Raw genomic sequence first — 14781 nt, forward strand, 5'->3', positions numbered from 1 at the left:
CTTGGTGGGATGATACACATGATTGGAATACAAGACTAGAAGGATACAACTTATTTGCAAGAAACAGACTTGATAAACGAGGAGGGGGTGTTGCATTGTATGTTAGAAACGCATATATCTGCACAGAGATTGAAGCTTCAGAGACTGGGAGTTCTGTGGAAACTGTTTGGGTAAGAATACAAGGACAGAACAATGGAAAGGACACCATTGTAGGCATTTACTACAGGCCGCCTGTGCAAGCTGAAGATATGGATGAACTCTTTATGCATCAAATGGCCAAGTTCTCCAAAAAATATGACATAGTTGTCATGGGAGATTTCAACTATCCAGACATTTGTTGGGAATCTCTCTCAGGCAAAACTAACAGGTCAAGGAAATTCTTATCCTCTCTTGCTGACAACTTTATCTTCCAAAAGGTAGGGGAGAAAACAAGGGGAACTGCTACCTTGGATCTAATCCTTATAAACAGGGAGGAAATGGTTGAGGAGGTAAAAGTGGCTGGAACCCTAGGAGGTAGCGACCATGCTATTTTAGAATTTTGGATAACTAGAGGCGGAAGACCAGTGAAGACTCAGACGTCAAGGTTAGATTTCAGAAAGGCAGATTTTAAGGGATTCAGAAAGATAATTGGAGGGATCCAATGGCTGGATATACTTAAAGACAAAAATGTCCAGGAAGGATGGGAAATCTTGAAAAATGAAATTCTCAAAGCACAGTTGTTAACAATTCTGAAAAGAGGGAAGAATAGGAAGCATTTAAGGAAACCAGGATGGGTGAACACAGAACTTAAGCACATGCTAAAAAGGAAGAAAAAAATGTTTATAAAATGGAAAGAGGGAGGCATATCTAAAGAAGAATATAATGCTGTCTGCAGAATCTGCAGGGCACAAATCAGATTAGCTAAAGCTGAAAATGAATTGAGGCTTGCAAGAGATGTCAAAAGCAATAATAAAGGATTTTGGGGATATGTCAAAAGTAAAAGAAAAGTCAAAGATGCTATAGGATTTTTACAGGATGAAAATGATGAAATGGTAAGACAGGATGTTGAGAAGGCTGAACTTTTAAATTCCTATTTTGCATCTGTTTTCTCTCAGAAAGGAAATGTAACACCAACTGTTATTCACTGTCCTATTAAGGGAATAGAAGAATCCAGGATATCTATAAACAGAAAGATAGTGAGGAAACACTTAGCTAACCTAAATGAATTCAAGTCTCCAGGTCCAGATGAATTACACCCCAGAGTACTGAAGGAGATAGCAGAAGAAATTTCTGAACCACTCTCCATAATCTTTGAAAATTCTTGGAGAACAGGAGAAGTGCCAGAAGACTGGAGAAGAGCAAATGTTGTTCCTATCTTCAAAAAGGGGAAGAAGGTGGACCCAGGCAACTATAGGCCGGTGAGTCTGACTTCTATACCAGGAAAGATCTTTGAACAAATTATTAAACAACATGTAAGTCAATACCTGGATAAGAATGAAGTGATCAAACAGAGTCAGCATGGGTTTGTAACTAATAAGTCATGTCAGACTAACTTAATTTCCTTCTATGACGGTATCACTGATTGGGTGGATCAAGGAAATGCTGTAGATATAGTATATCTTGTCTTCAGCAAAGCATTTGACAAAGTCTCTCATACAATCCTTATTGAAAAAATGACTAAGTATGGAATGGACAAGGCAACTGTTAGGTGGATTCATAGCTGGCTTAGTGATCGGACCCAAAGAGTGGTCGTAAATGGCTGCACATCCAGTTGGAAGAATGTCTCAAGTGGGGTACCACAGGGCTCTGTCCTGGGCCCTGTATTGTTCAACATCTTTATCAACGATTTAGATGAAGGAATTGAGGGTAAACTGATTAAATTTGCTGATGACACAAAGCTAGGAGGGATAGCTAATACTAGAGAAGAGAGAGAGAGGATTCAAAAAGATTTAAATAAACTGGAGAAGTGGGCAGTAACTAACAGAATGGTTTTTAACAGGGAGAAATGCAAAGTACTACATCTGGGCAATAAAAATGAAAAAAGCATATATAGAATGGGAGGAATAGCGCTAAGTGACAGCACATGTGAAAAAGACTTGGGTATACTAATAGATCACAGACTGAATATGAGTCAACAGTGTGATGCAGCAGCAAAAAAGGCAAATGCAGTTCTAGGATGTATTAACAGAAGCATACAGTCTAGATCACGTGAAGTCATTATTTCCCTCTACTCCTCTTTGGTCAGACCTCATCTGGAATATTGTGTCCAGTTTTGGGCACCACATTTTAAAAAAGACATCAACAAACTGGAGCAAGTTCAGAAAAGAGCGACCAGAATGGTGACCGGTCTGCAAACCCTGTCTTATGAGGAAAGGTTGCAGGATTTGGGAATGTTTAGTTTGCAAAAGAGAAGACTGAGAGGAGACTTAATTGCTGTCTACAAATATCTAAAGGGCTGTCACATTGTAGAAGGATCAACTTTATTCTCATTTGCACAAGGAAAGACTAGAAGCAATGGGATGAAACTGAATGGGAGGAGACACAGATTAGATATTAGAAAAAACTTTTTGACAGTTAGAGTGATCAATGAGTGGAACAGGCTGCCACGAGAAGTGGTGAGTTCTCCTTCAATGGAAGTCTTCAAACAGAGGCTGGACAGACATCTGACTGGGATGATTTAGCGAATCCTGCTTTGAGCAGGGGGTTGGACCAGATGGCCCAGGAGGTCCCTTCCAACTCTACAATTCTATGATTCTATACCCTCGCCTACTGTATCCTCACCCTTCTCTTGTAGATTATGAGCCCTCACGGGCAGGAACCTCTCTCCTCCTGTATCAGTCGTGACTTGTATTGTTTAAGATTACTGGACTTGTATTTATTATGTATACCCCCTCACATATAAAGCACCATCGAATAAATGGCGCTTTAATAATAAATAATAATAATAAATTGTCAGAATTTCACATCCATTGGTTACACCGCGGTAAGTACAGCATTGCGTTAACGTTTTTGGGTGAAGGCATTTCATCAGAGTCTAGGTAGGGAAAAAGGATACAAAACCTAGAAAAGACAAACTGAAAAACCCTGCTGTAATTAAATAAGTAAAAAGCAAAAGTGCATTTAAATCATACAGAGTTCTTAGTAATACTGGTTTTGATCAAACATAGCATAAAAGCCGTCCCACCATCGACAAGGTGACTCTGTGGTCGGGGCAGTCCTACACTGTCTAATATTAAAAACCTTATCATGTGTCAAAGTTGACGTCTGTGTGAATAAGGGTAGACAAGGACCGGGTCCCAGCCACTGGACACCAGTCAGGGGAAGCCTTTAAATACAATTTCCAGCTCAGGAGAGGGAGGCCACACCCCAGCTTGCACAGAATGCAAAAATACAAAGAAAAAACACAAAAATTGAGCTTGGTTTGAGTTGGTACACATGCAGCATATAAATGCATGTTCACATGGCCAAAAAGCATACAAAACCTAGAAAAGACAAAATGAAAAAATCCTGCTGTAATTAAATAAGTAAAAAGCAAAAGTGCATTTAAATCATACAGAGTTCTTAGTAATACTGTATTTGATCAAACATAGCATAAAAGCCGTCCCACCATCGACAAGGTGACTCTGTGGTCGGGGTGGTCCTACACTGTCTAATATTAAAAACCTTATCATGTGTCAAAGTTGAAGTCTGTGTGAGTAAGGGCAGACAAGGACCGGATCCCAACCACTGGACACCAGTCAGGAGAAGCCTTTAAATACAATTTCCAGCTCAGGAGAGGGAGGCCACACCCCAGCTTGCACAGAATGCAAAAATACAAAGAAAAAACAAAAAAATTGAGCTTGGTTTGAGTTGGTACACATGCAGCATATAAATGCATGTTCTCATGGCCAAAAAGCATACAAAACCTAGAAAAGACAAAATGAAAAAACCCTGCTGTAATTAAATAAGTAAAAAGCAAAAGTGCATATAAATCATACAGAGTTCTTAGTAATACTGTATTTGATCAAACATAGCATAGGGAAAAAGGATGTATCAAATCACAGGAAACACTCAGTCCCTCAAGAATAAATTTACTCAAGAGTAAATGTAGGGTCTTCACACGAAGAGTTATGTAATACCGTACTTACTGCAGTGCAACCAATGGATATCAAATACTGACAATAAATCTTATTCATTGCCTGTAGATGTGCAATCCTTCACTCTAACTAGTAAGTGATTATTATTTAATGAGTATGCAACAATAAGATTTATTATAAAATATAGCATAAAAAACAGTACTCATATGAAGTGTATGGTGGGTCAAATTAATTTGTAACATGGCCTATCATGCATTAGAGTAAAGTAGAAGTACAGTAAGACGTACATGAGAGTATAATAGATCACTGGGCACCAAAGTCAATAAGAAAACATTTACAAGTGATACATGGATAATATAAAAAAACATACCAAGAGGTAAAGAGGTATACATCTACCAACGCACACTCCAAGGGTATTCTTTATTTTTTATATTACTGTATATATGTACCCCTTGTATATTTCTTATTCACTCTGTTGCCCTCTAACCTAATATACTGTCATATAATTCTTGATTCACTTGGATTTTACTGTTTTTCAGTAGTGTAATGGTTATGCCAGTGTCTGTTGTACAATATACAGTATATTCACATCTGTGCTCATGCTCGTTCCCTCTACTTGTGTTTCTGTTTTCAGGAGGTTCCACACTTTTGCTGCAAGCAATTTGGGACAACAATGTAGCAGCTACAGTATGTTTGTTGGATATTATGGGACTTGTGGTGCCGTCTAGGCAGGGAGCTTTGAAGGTAATTCCTGAAAATAGTCATCTCATTATCCTTCTCCTGTGAGTCTTGGGCAGGGCTCTCATGACAAAGACCCCTAGCTCGAAGCCTCTAGTTGCCAGTTATAGGTTTTAAGGTTTTTCCTAACTCTAGTTCTGTCCCAATATCTCTGATGCCCTGATCCTGGATGTTATTCAATTCCTGGAATGGTTTGACCTTTTTTCAGTTGCTGATCTCTCACTTAACTCTGTCCATATGGTTTCTTTTCACAAAAGTTTTCACCTGATATAGGCAATCGTGAATTATTGGCAATCAAGCGGGTCTTTGGAGAATGGCGTTACTTTTTAGAAGGTTTCAAGCATAGAGTCATAGAAGTCATTAGAGTTAAAGTGAACGCACCAACTCAAGAAATGCTGTTATTTAGCTGTAGATGTAGTGGTAGCCTGCAGTTAAGTAGGATTTAAGCCCTGTGTAACCAGTTACTGTACATGCAGCTACAGGGAGAAAATTAAGTTTTATTCTCCCTGTAGCTGCTCGATTCCAGTCGTCAGGAAAGTGCAGGGAGCGGTTCCAGACACCATTCACTATGCAATGAGCGCAATATAAAACCTCACAAGGACATTGATTGGCAGGTAGCGCTGCATGCATTTGCTGCAGTTCAGGCTGCCAATCTAAGTGCTGGAGAGTGATTACAGCTGTGCTCACAGTACAGTGGGTGATGGCTGAAACCGTACCCTGCACTGCCCTGATGACTGGATCCGAGTGGCTAAAGGAAGAATAAAACTTAAGTTTCTCCATGTAGCCATCCTTATAGTAAGCTGGCAGTTTTTAAATGCTATTTACATGCTGATTAACCCTACATTTTCAGGTGAATAGTGTTTCTTGAGATATCAGGTTACCTTTAGAAATTCCAAAAATCAATATTGTCTGCAATTGTTCCTGAACCACAATGATGATGCTTGGTTTCTTAGTAGTTTCTTACAAGGGAATGTATAATATATTTTAAGTATAAAGTACATAAAAAATGTGTCACGCTCACCGCCGGCTCCACGCTCGCTGCTCCCGCCGCGTCCTCGGCTCCTGCTGCCGCCTCTCCCCGCGCTGGGTGCGCCCGCCGCCTCCGGCGTGCTCCCGTGGCGGGCGCGCGCTCACCTGCACGCCTGTCCTCCACCCCGCGCTCTGTCCCGGCATTCGGCCCGGGGCGCATGCGCACCCTGCGCTCCAGGTCCCACTACAGGCCTAGCCAGGCCTTCTCCCCGCCCTCCTGACCCTGCTGACCTGACCCGGAAACTCCTGCCTCTATAAGAGGCAGCCTCTTCCTCCAGCTCACCGCCTGATCGTCACTTCCTCTCTCTGTGACTCTGGCTCCAGCCTGCCTGCCTTTTTCCCTGCTGCTCTTACCCTTTCCTCGTCCTCCCTGTCTAACCGTTCCTTGTGTTCCTCCCAGTGCCCGCCATCTCGTCTCCGTGTTCAGCCTGTGCCCTGCGTCTGACCCGTGTCTTGCCGTTCCAGCCTTGCCTGCCTGTATCCTTCAGCCTCCGTTCCTGGCCTCCAGTCCTGCCGGTTCCAGTCCAGCTCATCCTTCCGCCTGCCCGCTGCACCCTCTACTGTGCACCTCCGTCCTCGGGTACCAGCTGCCGTGGTGAGTAGTTTCCCCTGGGCCTGTCCCAAACGCTCCCTGTATAGGGGGTGGTCCACCTGGTCCGCTCGCCCAGGGGAGGTTCGCTTGCCGCGGTCCAGTGGGTTCACCCTTGGGAATCCTTACAGAACGATCAGGCCATGGACCCCGCTGGTACTTCTACCCCGACCCAAAAGGAACTTCTGTTCCTGCGGGAAAATCAAGCGAGGATCATGTCGTTCCTCAAATCCATGGAGTCTCGTCTCTCGTCACTACAGGCCTCGGATCCAGGGAGTACCACCCAGATCGCCGGCCTCCAACAGGAGCTAGCCCAGCAGCGCGACACTCAGGCTCATATCCTGAACTACATGGCCTCGGTGGACAACCGCCTGCTGGCCCTCCAGACCGCGGCCGCAGCCCCGGCACAGCCTGCGGTTCCGCTCCCCTCCCCTCGGCTGGCTAAACCCCCGCGTTATAGTGGCGACCCCAAGATGTGTAGAGGGTTTTTAAATCAATGCCAGTTACATTTTGAGTTGCTGCCACATCAGTACCCCACTGACCGTGCCAAGGTGGCCTTCATTGTGTCCCACTTAGAAGGAGAGGCTCTAGCGTGGGTTAACCCCCTCTGGGAGAAAGACGATCCCGTGGTCACTCAACTCTCCTTTTTTCTAGACACCTTTCGTAAGGTGTTTGATGAACCCGGTCGCCTTGCCTCCGCTACCGAGGCACTATTCAATCTGCATCAGGGCACGCTTTCAGTAGGTCAGTATGCCATTCGGTTTCGCACCCTGTCCTCAGAGTTGGGTTGGAACAATGAGGCCTTGGTGGGAGCCTTTTGGCGGGGCCTTTCGGGGCGGATCAAGGACGAGCTGGCGGGGCGGGATACCCCCACCTCCTTGGAGGATTTAATCTCTTTGGCCACCCGCATCGACCTCCGCTTTCAAGAATGTTCCCGAGAGCTCGCTAGGGACAGGAGACCTCTCCGCGCTCCTCCGGCCGCTTTAGTCCACCTCGAGCCCGCTCGACTCCAGCCTCCACGCTCCCGCTACCGGAACCCATGCAAGTGGATCGCCTCAAACCGGTGGAGGAGCGTCGGAGAGAGAGGGCCGAACAGGGGCTCTGTTTCTACTGTGGGAGTGCGTCCCACTTTCTTCGTGCCTGCCCCACTCGTCCGGGAAACGCCTCCGCCTAGGACAGGTAAGAGAGGTCTTCCTAGGTAATTTTGACTCCTCTCTACCCTTGACCCTATCTGTCCTTTTGCACCTGGATTCTAAACGTTTTTCAGAATGGGCCTATATAGATTCTGTGGCGGCCGGTAACTTCATCCAACTTGAGGCGGTTAGGAGACTTGGAATTCCTGTCAGATCCCTGGAGACCCCTCGGCAGATTGCTTCGGTCGACGGTCAACCCCTGCGGGAGTCCGTTACTCAGGTTACCGAAGAGGTGGAGCTTCAGGTCGGAGCCTTACACCGGGAGAAGATAGTATTCTATGTGCTACCTTCTTTGTCCCATGCCATCCTTCTGGGACTTCCCTGGCTAAGGACCCACGAGCCTATCCTGGATTGGCGCTCTGGTGACGTTCTGCGATGGGGTCGACTTTGTCAAGATAAGTGCTTACTCCCTGTACAGCCGCCGAAATTTCCACGTCCTATGTCGATGTCTACCGAATTACCTTCCGCCTACTGGGCCTTTTTGGATGTCTTCGACAAGAAGGAAGCAGAGGTCCTGCCTCCGCATCGTCCATATGACTGCCCCATCGATCTGCTCCCCGGTTCTACGCCGCCTCGTGGTCGCATCTACCCGCTGTCTCCCTCCGAGACCCAGGCCATGTCCGAATACGTTCAGGAAAACTTGGCCAAAGGCTTTATTCGTAAGTCTTCCTCTCCTGCAGGCGCTGGGTTCTTTTTTGTCAAGAAGAAGGACGGGTCCCTGTATTGATTATAGAGGGCTCAACGTTATCACCATCAAGAATAAATATCCTCTGCCCCTCATCCCGGAGTTATTTGACCGTCTACGGGGTGCACGGATCTTCACTAAATTGGATCTTCGAGGGGCCTACAATCTGGTCCGGATCCGCTCCGGTGACGAATGGAAGACCGCCTTCAACACTCGTGACGGCCATTATGAATACCTCGTCATGCCCTTCGGCCTATGCAATGCCCCCGCAGTGTTCCAAGAATTTGTCAATGATATTTTCCGAGATCTTCTTTACTCCTGCGTGGTGGTTTACTTGGACGACATTCTGGTGTTTTCTCCTGATTTGTCCACACATCGAAAAGACGTGCGTCAAGTTTTACTTCGGTTGAGAACACATCGTCTCTACGCCAAGCTGGAAAAATGCGCCTTCGAACAGTCGTCTCTGCCGTTCTTGGGTTATATCATTTCCGATTCTGGCTTGCGCATGGATCCGGGAAAAGTGTCTGCGGTACTCAACTGGCCGCGTCCTCAGGGAATTAAGGCTATCCAACGGTTCCTGGGTTTCGCCAACTATTACCGGCAGTTTATTCCGCACTTTTCCTCTCTGACTCCTCCCATCTCTGCTCTGATCCGAAAGGGAGCCGATCCTCACCACTGGCCTCCTGAGGCCGAGAACGCCTTCGGAACCTTGAGGCAAGCCTTTGCCACAGCCCCGGTGCTACATCGTCCAGAGGCGAACAAACCATTCACCCTAGAGGTAGACGCTTCTGCCACCGGAGCCGGTGCGGTTCTCTCCCAGAGATCTCCTTCCGGTCGCTTGGTGTCCTGTGGCTTCTTCTCCAAGACTTTCTCCCCTGCGGAGAGAAACTATACCATCGGGGACAGAGAGCTGCTTGCCATTAAGTTAGCCTTGGAAGAGTGGCGGCATCTTCTGGAAGGAGCGGTACACCCACTCCACATCTTCACCGACCACAAGAATCTAGCCTACATTCAATCAGCACAAAGGCTTAATCCCCGGCAGGCCCGATGGTCATTATTCTTTAACCGGTTCGACTTTGAGCTCCATTTCCATCCGGGTGAAAAGAATCTCAAAGCGGATGCCCTGTCTCGATCCTTTCTGGTCACCGACAACGAGGAGGAGCTTTCACACATTGTGGAGCCAAGCAAGCTCATCGTAGTCGCGCCTGTTAACCTGACTTCCGTGCCCCCCGGCAAGACTTTTGTCCAAGATGATGACAGGAGGCGAGTTCTACATTGGGGTCATGCTACCAAGTTAGCGGGTCATGCCGGCCTCAAGAAGACATTCTCCCTCATCTCTCGTTTTTATTGGTGGCCATCTTTGTCTCAAGATGTCCGAAGTTTCATCCTCTCCTGCCCATCGTGTGCCAAGAACAAGGTCCCACGTCAGCCACCCTCCGGTTTTCTGCATCCACTTCCGGTTCCCTCGGCTCCGTGGCAGCATATCGCGATGGAATTTATTACGGATCTACCGCGTTCCTCAGGTCACACGGTCATTCTGGTGGTCGTGGACCGCTTCTCCAAGATGGCCCACTTCATCCCTCTGCCCGGTCTTCCTTCCGCTCCTGACCTGGCGAGAATTTTTATATCTCATGTCTTCCGGATTCATGGCTTCCCCAAGCACATTGTCTCGGACAGAGGGGTTCAGTTTACCTCGCGTTTCTGGAGGGCTCTATGTAAGCTGATGGAGGTAACGTTAGACTTTTCCTCCGCTTATCACCCTCAGTCCAATGGTCAAGCGGAACGCACGAACCAGATCCTCGTAGCATACCTCCGACATTTTTCCAACGGCCATCAAGACAATTGGTCCAACTTGCTTCCTTGGGCCGAATTCGCTTTCAACAACCATACCAGCGAATCCTCCGCCAAGTCGCCTTTCTTTACGGTCTACGGTCAACATCCCGGTATACCTCTGCCGGTACTCCCGACCTCGGGTGTGCCGGCGGCCGATCTTCTGACCAAGGAGTTCTCCAGGGTCTGGCAGGAGACCAAAACCGCACTTAAGCGAGCACGAGACGGGTTCAAGAAGCACGCCGATAAGAAACGCCTAGATTCTCCGCTGTACCACCCTGGGGATAAAGTTTGGCTATCCTCAAAATTTGTTCGTCTCAAAATTCCCTCCTACAAACTGGGTCCCCGCTACATCGGTCCCTTTGAGGTTCTAGCCCGTATCAATGACGTTGCCTACAAGCTAAAACTCCCCGCTTCACTGTGGATTCCTAATTCGTTTCACGTTTCCCTCTTAAAACCGGTCATACTCAACCAGTTTCATGCTTCTACTGGCAGCGCTCCCGCGCCCGTTTCCGCACAGGATGTCTTTGAGGTTAAGGAAATTCTTGCTATGAAACGATCTAGAGGTAAAACTTTCTTTTTAATTGACTGGAAAGGTTTTGGCCCTGAGGAGAGATCCTGGGAACCCCGGGAGAACATTCAAGCTCCCCAGATTTTAGCTAAGTTTCTTTCCGGCCATGGGAAGAGGGGGCGTAAAAGGGGGGGTACTGTCACGCTCACCGCCGGCTCCACGCTCGCCGCTCCCGCCGCGTCCTCGGCTCCTGCTGCCGCCTCTCCCCGCGCTGGGTGCGCCCGCCGCCTCCGGCGTGCTCCCGTGGCGGGCGCGCGCTCACCTGCACGCCTGTCCTCCACCCCGCGCTCTGTCCCGGCATTCGGCCCGGGGCGCATGCGCACCCTGCGCTCCAGGTCCCACTACAGGCCTAGCCAGGCCTTCTCCCCGCCCTCCTGACCCTGCTGACCTGACCCGGAAACTCCTGCCTCTATAAGAGGCAGCCTCTTCCTCCAGCTCACCGCCTGAACGTCACTTCCTCTCTCTGTGACTCTGGCTCCAGCCTGCCTGCCTTTTTCCCTGCTGCTCTTACCCTTTCCTCGTCCTCCCTGTCTAACCGTTCCTTGTGTTCCTCCCAGTGCCCGCCATCTCGTCTCCATGTTCAGCCTGTGCCCTGCGTCTGACCCGTGTCTTGCCGTTCCAGCCTTGCCTGCCTGTATCCTTCAGCCTCCATTCCTGGCCTCCAGTCCTGCCGGTTCCAGTCCAGCTCATCCTTCCGCCTGCCCGCTGCACCCTCTACTGTGCACCTCCGTCCTCGGGTACCAGCTGCCGTGGTGAGTAGTTTCCCCTGGGCCTGTCCCAAACGCTCCCTGTATAGGGGGTGGTCCACCTGGTCCGCTCGCCCAGGGGAGGTTCGCTTGCCGCGGTCCAGTGGGTTCACCCTTGGGAATCCTTACAAAATGCATAATACTATCTGATTGTATTTGTATACCTTTAGAAGTACAAAGAAAATATTTTGTTTGCTGTAAATGAAAGTTGTATATAAAGTATACTGACCTATCATTACCTACTGCCAATGAAAAAAATGCTCTTTTGTCACTCAACTATACCAGGGAGGGAATAAAGCAACTTGGTGTATAGCAACAATCTGACTTTGACAATGAAATTCTGACAACCTCGCTATTGCCCCAGGTTGTTTAGCCATGGAAACAAATATAGAGTGGTTATATTATATAATTCCCTTTGTAAAACAAGCAGCATAAGTGTTGACCTTCTGTCATAAGGTGTTAATGAATTCTGAGAATGATATCACAAGAGCATTCCCAAAGTGAACCTTCTGGGTAAATGTAACACAATGTGGCTCCTGAATTTCGGAAAGCTGGGAGCTGTAATTGCTCTTATCTTTTGTACACTAGTAGTAAAGAGTAGGTAGAGAGCAGAGGTGCTCTGTTTAAACAAACCCCAAGGCAAAAAGCCATGAGATTGCTGTAATGAAATAAATTCACAATGACAGACATCCCTCTCACTAATGTTCCAATATTCTACTCACTATTACATCAATAGTTCTCTCCGGTTTGCTCAATACAAGTGTGTTGTGTGAGGCTGGAAACATTCTACTCATGTTCTGGTCCGGAATCAGGAATATGCTTATCTCATACTTGCAGCCACATGACTGGCGTTCCTGGCGCTGACACTGGCAAATCTTCACTGCACACAGTTTTGTGCGTCTTGAGGATTCACAAGTCTGTATTCATATAGAGTGAAGGCAGACTTATCATTTTGGACCTGACAACTTTTGTCTACCCGCATTTTGAGGATTGACCATGGGTCATCCATGGGATACAGATGTGTGGAGTCTCCTGGCTATGGACCCAAAATTTCAAAGTTTTATTCATCAGTCCACTCAGGTATCAATTTTGATCTGTGACATGGTTCTTCATCATGCTGGGAAAATCATTATTCATCACAAAATTGCTCCTGGATTATTGGGCAACATTGCTCTTGAGGCCCTTTTACATTTAGCGATGTACCAGTGATCCGACCCGGTGAGGATCGCGGGTGCATCGCTAAATGATCGCTAGTGAGCTTTCACACAGAAAGATCTCACAGCGATGCAGCAGCGACGCAGCGCAGAATACTCACCTTTCACACACAGCGATCCAGACGTCCTCCCGCCCGCGTCCAGCGTCGCTCGTCTCACACAGCAGGAAGCCCAGCAGGAAGCGGACGACGAGAAATGGAGCCGCCCGATCTCGCGCGATCAGCGACAGACACCGGGGGGCCGGTCGGAGGTAAGTATCACACATAGCGATATCGCTAGCAATATCGCTATAACGTCACAAAACCAGTGACGTTTTAGCGATATTGCTAGCGATATCGCTATGTGTAAAACCCCCTTTAGAGGATGTTTAGATACCATTCTTTAAAAATGTTCTTAGGCTAAAACTTTTAGCCACAAATGTGGACTTGTACAAATGCTTCTGTCTCCTCATGTAATCCTACACATACCCCATAATATTGATATCAGGGCTCTGTGAAGGCCAAATCATCACTTCCAGGAATCCTTGTTCTTCTTTATGCTGAACGAACCGTATTTTTTGGACTATATGATGCACTTTTTTCCCCAAAAGTTTTTGGGGACATTGGGGGTTCATCTTATAGTCGGAATATACTTATAAATACTGTGGCAGCCACAGGAATCGGGCGATTCTGTGGTGGACTCGGTCCGATGCTGCTGGGAGATGATCACACTCCCTTCCCAGGCTGGTGCAGCAGGTGCGGCAGGTTCAGCTGTGGTGCGGGGGTTCCACTGGCATTTTGTGAAAGCCCGGAGGCCCCGCACATCCATTACTGTGATGCGGTGGCCTCCAGGAAAATGGACGCCGGGGGCGGTGCATGCTCAAATTGAGATCTTTGTAACGAGATTTCGTCCCGAGACCTCGTCTCCCGAGATCTCAATCTGCTGTGATGCGGTTGCCTCCAGGAAAATGGCACCTGGAGATGCCGCATGCTCAGATTGAGATCTCAGCAACGAGATTTCGTCCCAAGATCTTGACTCCCCCGCAACACCCGAGACACTCGCAGCAGTACGCAGCGCCGGACACCCCCACAGCACTGCAGGGCACCCGGAGACACTCACAGCAGCACCGGGCAGCACCGCTGGACACCCTCGCGGCGCCAGAAACCTGCAGCAGCGCCGGACACCCGTAGCAGCACTGGACACAGCAGCAGCACCAGACACCAGCAGCGGCACGCCGCACATCAGAGCACCCCCTCATCACAGCCTGCAGCATCACCCCACTCCTGCCTCCTCCAGCAGCGACCCTGGGAACCCGCTTCACCGCAGCCACCACCCCCGGTAAGCAATACGATGCATGGATTATAAGAAGCACCACCATTTTATTTAGAAAAAAAAAATTACCTTTTTTCTCCTCAATATTTGGGGTGCATCTTATAATCCAGAGTGTATTACAATCCGAAAAAAACAGTATATCTTTATATACACAAATATATGTATAGCATATATCTATACATAGAGCAGTTATTCTAAACTATGATAATTACTCTTTAAAAAGAGTTCTCATTATTGCTCAGTTTAGAGACTTAGTTATTTTATGTAAGAATAGTTTAGGTGTCGGTTTCCCCTTTTAAAATGATTTATTCATTTTATGTTTCTGCATTATAAACTAAAACTGCTAACACTAACAGTGTGGTTATTCTAAACTACAAACACTACTCACATTTTAGAGATTTTACATAGAAATATTCATTAAACCGTTTTCACATGTCAACACCGAAGCTTAAATGAAACCTCTTAGTCCCTCTTCTTTTAACATACAGCTCATGAGCTAAATAACTTGAATATCGTGTATGCTATTTTTTTTATATATATTCATGCTGAGTTGCTGTAAACGTCCACATATATTAACAGCTGAAACCTGGCAGTGATATATATTCAAGTTGTATGAAAGTCTTTCTTGTGTGGACTAAACACATACACAATGTGTGGGCAGTTACAGCAGGCAGTAATTCCATCCAAAAATGAAGGGTTATGGACTTTACAAGTCTCCAAGTAGTCCCCCTAACTGTAGGTCTGTGCTGGGACTGTCGGACTCACATTTTAGAGGCAAATGCTTGAGTGGTTCTAAAATGGGCTTTTTGTGTTCTATGTA

Source organism: Dendrobates tinctorius, unplaced genomic scaffold (assembly GCF_039654945.1).
Source record: "Dendrobates tinctorius isolate UK_male_01 unplaced genomic scaffold, ASM3965494v1 ptg000030l, whole genome shotgun sequence".
In the NCBI taxonomy this organism is placed as follows: Eukaryota; Metazoa; Chordata; class Amphibia; order Anura; family Dendrobatidae; genus Dendrobates; species Dendrobates tinctorius.